At 35.7% G+C, this 9,794-nt stretch overlaps 1 pseudogene; it reads right to left on the bottom strand.

Annotated features, from left to right (window-relative positions):
* Positions 1 to 7,066: 7,066 nt before the first annotated feature.
* Positions 7,067 to 7,695, bottom strand: LOC145692105 (myeloid leukemia factor-like; annotated as a pseudogene).
* Between the last annotated feature and the right edge of the window lie 2,099 nt (positions 7,696 to 9,794).

Raw genomic sequence — 9,794 nt, forward strand, 5'->3', positions numbered from 1 at the left:
GAACCGTATTTTATATATACGGTGCATGCTGGACTATATAATATTACCTGAAATATATATGCTGCTATAAACCCAGAACCTTTAATGTCCCAAGGATACCACGATTCTACGATTAGTCGCTTTGTTTTGATGGTCACTGTAGAATTTCCCATTTGTACTTCTTCCAAGTTATAAGAGAAAAACGTTTTCGCAGCCCAGAATACAGCATCTATCAAGATAAAACCATTCACATAATACAACAGCTTTTTTGAAGTCACATATGATCGTTCACAGGCTTCTAATCCCGATTTCCAAAATAGCGGATGCTCTTTCAATCCATTCCACGAACTTAGAGTGTGGTACAGCAGTTTCCTTCTGAACACTACATAAAAGAGTTTGGTCATCCCATGTACAGCGTAAAAAGTTGTTGCCACTGTACCAACCATCTTCTCAAAATCATCAGCTTTTAATACAATGTCCACAAAGCAGAATATAAAATGTAGTGCGTTAAATGCGATTTGTATGATCGAGTGCAATGCTCGAACTAACACTTTCGTAAGTGTATTATCGTTATAAAAATCTAAGATGAAATGCCCAGATATTTGTAGAACGCGAATAGATGGCCACACTATGGCTACAAGTCCTCTAGGTTTGAATTTTGTATGCATTTTGTTATTTTGTTTTAACCACAGTTTACGATATCATGTACCCTTTTAACCTAACATACTAAACAAGATGCTTAATTTCTTAGATGTCAAGTAGAGAAATAATTTCAAAGCTCTTCCAGGCTATACATTCTCTAAAAATTGTATCTCCACAATTGTAATTGCTTTAGTAACAATTCTTTTTGATCCTTTTCTTTTTTACCACTTTCTCTTCTTTTGAATTCAAGGCATTTGATGCACTTTTCTCAAAAAGAATATTATATTTTAAAGATAAAAAATCACTGCACGCAAAGAAAGTGTCCTTCATGCAAGGTTTTGCACAAAACAATGAATTTTACATATGAAATTTCGAATAAACGTATATTCTGTTGCAGATTTTTATTATTTAGTAATTATCGTTACACAAAGATGATTGCTTTGCAAATCTCCACGAGGTTATGAGATCTAAGAAGGCAAAAACGGTTGATTAAATCAGAAAGTTAGGATTTCAAACCTGCTTAATCAGATTCTGTTTTGATTGATATGACTTAAATGCCGCATGGGAAGTACGAATAAGATGTTAGAGTTTAAAAGAATATCAATGGTTCCTTTAAGGAGGATTGTATGGTAATGAAGCATTTTTGTGATACTTCATGCTTATTGCTTTAGTTCGTTTGTTGCCTTCATTCCTTCCTGGTATGTACATAGACAAGTTATTTAATATTTTCGCATCTTATTCGTTTCAGAAAGTACGGCCATCAACGAATAGAAAGAGGTATAACACATTCCGCAACGATAACTAGGGACGTAATTATACGTTTCTGAGTAAAACCTAACAAAATAAATGTGAAAAACCTGATTTTTTAAGGTAAATTCTACATTTACTGGCAACCCTGAGCTACCAGCTAATTTTACGTGTGATATTCGTGTTCAGCGCCTCGAAATCTATAAAGATTGGCTACTTTCGTTTTTGTAAAAAAATCCACTGAAGACCAGGGTAAGGAGAGGTGGCACACTCTTGTGATGACTTCGCCACATTTAAATATGGCGGCTGTACTTCCATAACTTTCGTTACATTCGGTTCGTTATCTATCTTAATTGGCACATAACTATGAAACCTATAAAGTTTTCAAACAATCATCCGAAATGACCGTTGTATAATGTAATGTTTCCTTTCCATTGATAGCAAAATCTCTTCTGTATCTTAGAATCTAAGCGAGCTAGACTATTTTATGTGGCGAGGGAGTTCTATTTTATAACACTGAACTCTACAATGTAAGCAACATGTCTTTTCTTTAAATAATGTAATACTTTAATTTTATAAAGGGAAGTATCTGAATTGTTATTATAAATTAAAGAAAACAGCTATAATAATAATAATAATAATAATACAAATAATAATAATGTAATAATGTATGTCACAGAGTATTTTTTCTGTAGTTTGTAGGCACCCTCGTGTACACATCCAAGTCAGTCATTTCTACAATTCCTGCCCATGATTAAAATGTACTCTGGAGACAAGATATGCATTCTGCCAACTCTCAGTTTCATCTGTGAGCTAGTAGCGAAATTCAAAGTGCCAGCTGTTGTTACCTTTGACTAGCCATTGTATTGGAAAACTTCTAAAATCTTGAGTTCAGCCAAAGAGAATGTTGCAGTGAAAGATGTCATATTGTTATTGTAAGTTTCCATATTTTAATGAAACTATTGGGTGGTATAGATATATAAATACAAAACGGTGGACTGATCGAGATCTTAGCAACAGTATACGGTGAAAATACAATCATGCATACATATATATGATATGCATATATATAGACATCAGGGAAAACAGCACAGTGCATTAAATGGGCATCTTATGGTCAAACAACATTATCTCCAAAATTATTTAAAGAGAACCTAGGATCGAAGCCTGATTCACAAGCTAGGACAGCTATACTGTCAAGCTGAAAAGGGTTACTTAGAGGTGGACAATATGCTTGAATCAGATTGTATAATAATAGTTTCTGCTGTACATGAAAATCTGTGCCAATATTCGCAGAAGTCCAAGACAAGTAAACTTTTATTTTTAAACTATACGCAGATGTTGGATGTAGTTATGAGGCTAATTCATGCCGATGGATGAGGATCATGGTCAATGCACCTACATGCTATTTCAGCATGTTTGCCTATATTTCCTGCTACAAGTCACTAAAATTATCTAAAGTCTGCTTATCTGTACCTTCAAACCATGACAAGTTTCGTGATAGTGTATCATAAGTCCATGCAGGGATACCATGTCATCAGAGGAAGTAACCTATTCTGGGCTGGTCTTAGTTCTGACCTGGTTATTGAACAGACGTTAATGAGGCCATGCAAAACCATAGGGGGATTAACAAAAGGTAGTGGAATAACTGAGAAACAAAGAGCAATCTAGGCAATGTCTTCTCCTATATCCTTCCTTCAACTTTGCCATGCAGTACTTCTGTGATATGCGATATACTACTAGTGAACAGCACAAAAAGTCAACTGCTGCAAGGATAGCTCGTATGATGTGGCTAAAATTGGTAGTGTGTTTCAACTATATTCCCCGCAGTCTGAGTAAATGACATTGCGTAATATTGTATCTGGAATAAATTAAGATAATGATGTGAACGTTCATGAACTTTTCAGTGTAGGTAAATACATTTTTGCTGAAGTGAAAGGCTAGTCTGCATTTTCACATACACAGAAATGCAACGTGAAGGCAATTACATTTGCATCAACAAAGGCTATTAAGTTACGGGAAGACAAAACGATGGATAATAGTCTTTTGTTTCAACGGTTCTTGCTGGTGTCTCAGAGTGGAGATTTAAACTTAAATGAGGTGATGAAGTATGCACTTTCTCCATATCCACTGCATTGTTTGAAGCTAAACAAACTTAGAAAGTAAAACAAACCTGCACTTCTTGAAGCTATAATAGAGCATTCTCTCCTGCTAATGGTGCCATCCTTCAGTCATTTTACCACACTGTGCAGTATGTTTTGAAGAGAGGTTCCCTTTTACATAGGTTTAACTGGTCTCAAGAAAGTACTTACAGCTCCATTGCCCTTCATTATGTATGCTTTGTTGCAGAACGATATGGAAAAGCAACTGTTCTTTTCGATGGCTATAGAAAACCTACCTCAAAGGACAGTAGTCGTGAGCGAAGAAATACAATAGTAACAAAATTTGCTGGGAAAAAGGAAGACTTTCCAATGGAAGCAACAATTATTGATAAAAATGTTTATTGTGCGCCTGAGATCGGTAGAATGTCAAGTAGTATAAACAAGGGGTGATACAAATGTTGACATTGTAAAAGGTGCAATTGCTTAGTCACTTACCTAATCAACAACCCTCGCCTAGAAGATCGGACCTACTAATATTGCTTCTGTATTATAGCTATACAGATAACACGGGTCTGTATCTACGATCGGACATAGGAAGAGCTCATGTTAATAAAATTACTGCCTTGAAGACCTTGCTGTGGAAAGATGTATCTACAAGCCTTTATTTGCACGTGCCTTCAGTTGACCAAATACTATTTCTCGACGTTTTGGTATCGGGAAAAATCAGTTATTGGAAAGATTAACACAAATGGTATTTTACGTGAACAGATTGTCTGTTCTCCAAACACAGTTTCAAAAACTTTGGAAACTACCGGGTATAAGGCAATGCTGGCTTTGTTCAATGAGAAAGATTCCGACCCATTAGAATCATTGTGATATTCGTACCTTTGCAAAAGAAAAGTGGCGGATGCTAATTCATTTGTAACATTAGAGCGCTTACCACTCACAACTTCTGCTACAAAATACCAGTCACAACGAACATACTTTCAGGTCATGGCATGGATGGGTCTTGAATGATACGGCTCGATTAATGAATGGAACAAACTGATACAATAATGATGGATAATAAACCTGCTCCTGACAGCCTTCTCAAAATTATTTACTCCAGCTGTTCATGTGGATGTATCACACGCAAATGCACGTGTAAGAAATGTGGTCTTGATTGCACAGCAATATGTGGCTCTTGCAGTAATGATAAGTTTGAAAAGATCACAAATAAACTCCTGATGGATAATGAACAAATTTAGGGTGCTTTTTTATATTAACGTAAAATGAACAAATGAAAGGAATGTAGTAGCAGACAATTTTTTTTAGACATTAAGAGCAGAATAATACAACAAAAATTGATTGTTAGTGAATAGCATTATATAGGATGTAAACAACATGTGTTTTAATGTTTAAAGAAGCATATGACATTGTTACGCATGCCAATTACTTTTATTTATTCAATAACATTGTTTGTGACCTTCATATTGTAAATTGGACAACTGTTAATGATTTTTATTATTTTATAATTACAGCTTTTGAAATAGTTCTGTGACGTGCATTATTTTTCTTCTTCTTCTTCTTCTTCTTCTTCTTCTTCTTCTTATTATTATTATTATTATATTATAGTTATTTTCTTTAACTTATAAGAACAATTCAGATACTTCTCTTTATAAAATTAAAGTAATACATTATTTCAAGAGAAAGCGTATACAAAACTCTTGTCACACAAAATAGTCTAGCTCTCTTATTTTTTAAGTTCCAGAAATAATTTTGCTGTCAAAGTAAAGAAGACATTTAACTCTATAACGTCATTTGGGATTATGTTTGGAAACTGTAAGGATTCCATACTCATGTGCTAATTAAGATAGATAACGAACCAAATGTATCGAAATTTTTGGAAGCACGCCCGCCATATTTAAATATGGGGACCTCATCACAAGACTGTACTACCTATCCTCATTTGTATTGTCTATTGCCATCAATTTGACAGAAGAACGAAATGTGTATCTTATTCTGTGAGAAGATAAAATTGCTTTTTCTGAGCAAGGTGATTAGTCACGAAATCGAAAATTGCTGTTCAAAATGGCGGCCAAATTGACGTCTGATTTTTGCTAATGTTTTATATGCTGATCAGAATGTTTTCTCTACCAGAAAACTGAAATAAAAGCTTTTCTTGCAATGTGTTTGGGTCAAACCATGTATTAACTGGACTAGATATGTAATGTTGTTCTACCTTACACGTATCATTCAGTCATAGAAGTACTAGACCGTAAAGAAAATTTCGTAATTTAAGTAAATATTGTGTATTTTATTCCACATTCTAAACCTACGGTAGGCTTCCTAACTATGGGAATTCAATCCTCCAACTTGAAGTAGTACATATTACTATAACTTGTGGTTGATATTGATAAAAAATATCAAAGATAGAACTTGTTCCTCGAGCGGTGAATCCATATCAAGAAGCCGTTGACTATGACTCATTGCGTGTTTCCTATAGCGATATAGATTAAAACTTTAAATTTTTAATTTGAACCATTTCAACCACTTCCGATTTGAATACTTGGTTAAGGGACTAGACAGATCATACTCTTGGGAAACTGAATCGATTGCAAGAAAGTATATTTCGATATCTCATATCGCTTTTGTTCTACGGAAAACAATATTGAAACTGGAAGTGGTAATAAATTGAAACTAGTTCCGGCTTTGGTAGTGGGTTGCGGATTGTGATTTATGTTCTCTTGATACCATTAATCGATTGAAGAAAACATCTTATACTACCGTTCTTGTTCTATGGCGATAGATGTTGAAGCCAGCAAACGTTAATTTGAACCACTAGCGATGTGAATGGAAGGTTAACAGATGAAATGGAACATATTCTTGGGACGCTGAGTAAAATACAAAACAAAATCATCTGAATATTTGTTCCAATTTTCTCTTTATCAAAAGCAGTATTCAAACCTAAACTTGTAGTAAGTATCACTTTATTTCGGTTTCGTTTGAGTATTGCGGGCTGTAACGGTACGCTCTTTTGGAACACTGAATCCACTGCAGAAAACTGCTTGCAGATATCTATTCTTCTTCTTCTTCTTCTTCTTCTTATTATTATTATTATTATTATTATTATTATTATTATTATTATTATTATTATTATTATAGGATTATATGTTTTGAAACAGGAAATTTCTAATGGAGCCAATCTCTTAAGAACGTGACCGAGAACGTTGAATTTAACGGTAACTATTTCTATCCTACACATAAACGAAATTTTTGAATTATGTTTCTTGCAATAGGTAGTTACAAGTATTATCTAACTAGGTCAGTTAATGAAGTTAATCCTTTAACATATTTGAGTATAACTGTGGCTGTCTGTAGTCCCTTGTAATACGTTTATTGGTAGTTGATTTATTAGGCAACTTTACACTTTTCGTTCTTTACATAATTCACATGTAGGTTTCATCCTGAGAACGCCAATGTTTGGAAGTCTTGTACCTTCGATCGTAGTCAGACTCATGATTTTGCTTCCTAGTTTTCTATTGGTTGTTGTTGCTGCTGCTACTAGTACTAGTACTACTGCCGGTGTGTGGAAGAGCCAAATGCTCTCGAAATCTCTACTCTTGTCTGTGTTTATGTCTACTATCACCGTACTTCAAAGCTTCGTTCGCCATCTTGGTCTTTTGTTCCTATTCTTTTTTGAAACCCTCTGCCTCCTCTTCGTCTAGGTTTATGAATTCCTGTCGTTCTTCTTGTTCCCTGAAGTGCATTTTATGCTACCTTTCGACAATATGTGCACGTCCTCCAACGATGACCAATCGCCAATTTCTTCATTCCGCTTCGAGAGTCCGAGACAACTTTCTTTGTTTATTTGATACCAACTGGAGCTGTTCGTGTAAAGAAGCTTGGTACACTGAGGACGTCCATCAGGTCCCGTCGTCATGGTCATCACAGAACTACTGCTGAAAGAATGACAATTTAGATTGTTACCAATCTGTTCTCTATTGTGAAAGAGTATGTTCATATTTGGAAATCCAAAATCAAAAAGTGTCAATTCTCGGCCTCTTGATCTACGGTTTTCACTTGAACCCATCAACCGAGGCATTCCCATTTCGTTCATAATATCTTCAAAAGGAACAGAGAAAAAAGAATTCATCATCTTATTCATCTGACACATTGTGCATGCGTGAGCACTGAAAAGTGGGTCGTCCTCATAATCACCCATTAGAGATCCGAAAACGGACATTGTCACTTATACTATATACAGGGAATCCATAAAGTCCTGCAGGAAAGTAAAACTCTATAACTAGAAAATTAGGTAATGTATTAAAAACTACGTTTCCGTGTACTTACAGAAAGGTTCAAATTTTGTTTCAGCTGGTTAAGGTTCATCGCCAAACCTCAAATTGTGCACCATTCACCTCCAAACATCCTTGCAGTCTTTTTGTGAAATCAAGAATTGCATGTTGGCGGTGCTCGTCCGGAATTTTCAAAATCACATCAGTTATTTTGTTACTGAGATCGTGCAGATTAGCTGGCTTCTGTGAATACACCTTGATCTTCACCTGTCCCCACAGCCAATAATCACAAGGCGACAAATCTGGTGACCTTGCAGGCCAAGCTGTGGGTTCTCTTCGTCTAATCCATCTCTCCTTAAATTCTTCTTTAAGAAACTGTTAAACGTGAAGGGCATAGTGCGGCTGTGCCCCATTCTCTTGCATATGGACCTCATCAAGGATGAGAAACCTAGTAAGTTCTGGCTAGCATGTTCAGATAATTGTTACTATTTACCGTCTCTTCCTCGAAGAAAAGGGGCCCGATAATGTGGTCCATTCAAACAGCACACCACATACTGACTTTGGGACTATTCTGCTTGTGCTCTTCGTATTCAAGTGGATCCCCCCCCAAATTTGGCAGTTGTGCATGTTCACTTTTCATGGAATGTGGCTCATCTGAAAGAAGAGATCGAGACAGAAGATCTCCATCTTCTTGTAAGTGGGTAAGAATTGACTCACAGAATTCCATTCTCATGTCACAGTCTTCCTCTATCAGCTCGTGCACTAATTTTAACTTATAGGGCCGGACCTTCAAATTCTTCCATACGATCTTGTGTAACATTGACTTGGGTATTCTCAGTTCCAATGACCTACGTTTAACGACTTCATTGGACTCCTGGCTACACTTCCCTGCAATGTATGAATCACATCGGCACTTGTTCCTGGTCTTCCACTGCGTGGTAAATCTGACACACTTCCCGTTTCTTTGAACTTCTCGTACCACCTGTTGATACTTGTTTCTGCTGGGAGTGTTTTCCCATACGTTGTTTGGAACTTTCTTCGCACTGAAACGCAAGATTTTAATTCCGCAAATAAAAAAAACACATTGTGCCTTTTCTTTAATAAACGCCATCTTAAGTCACGTGATTACCAGAGCAAATACCATCAAGCACTGAGGCCAGCATCAAGCATTGTGGCCAGAACAAATCTTTAAATTTCCCTTCTTCTAACCCCAAAACTTTATGCACTTAAAAGTAACGGTTTCGAAATTTTGGAGTTTTAGTTTCCTGCAGACTTTATGGACTCCCTGCAGATTAACTACAGTCCAACAAACTCGATCGTCCATACAAAACACCACGATCACTTACTGGTTTGTTCCCACACGTTTACGGCAAAGTGGCCAAAATGCCATACAGGTAGGAAGTGTTTAAATTCTGTTGTCTGCAATAGATAGATAGAAGCATTGTTTCTGCCAAGTTTCTTGATGTAGTCAATCCGTTAAGAAATTAACGGCAGTAGCAACCATATTATATATTATATATTACATTTACTTAAAACTAACTAAATTCCATGAAACTGTTTCTCACTTTCTTTAGCATATTTTCTCTATGTAGATCAATATTTAAATTAGAGGTCATAGTGAATTACTACCATTTCTGATTTTAGTACAGAATTAAGGATTAAATTAAAATGTATTGCCGAGAAACATATTCGATTGCCACTTATTCTAGAAAACCTTTTTTCTCTATTTCCGTTTATACTCTATACCGATCAACTTCAGAACCATATAGTGTAGTACTCTTACCTTAATATAGTATCACGTACCATAGGAATTTTACAAACAGGGATCTCTGAAGACATAGGGACCATATTTCCTGCAAAAGATTTCACACATTTTCCCTAGCCTTTATATTTCCATAAACAATTCTTCAGTTCTATCTGTATTCAATGGTGATGTTTCTGTATAACATTATCAACCCAGATACAACATCTGATGCTTCCTTATTTTTATCTACACCTTAAGCTCTTTCATATATTGTTCAAATAGCAAAGGTATTAACCGAAACGA

The sequence above is a fragment of the Thermobia domestica genome, chromosome 8 (assembly GCF_964235325.1).
Source record: "Thermobia domestica chromosome 8, izTheDome1.hap1.1, whole genome shotgun sequence".
Taxonomy (NCBI): domain Eukaryota; kingdom Metazoa; phylum Arthropoda; class Insecta; order Zygentoma; family Lepismatidae; genus Thermobia; species Thermobia domestica.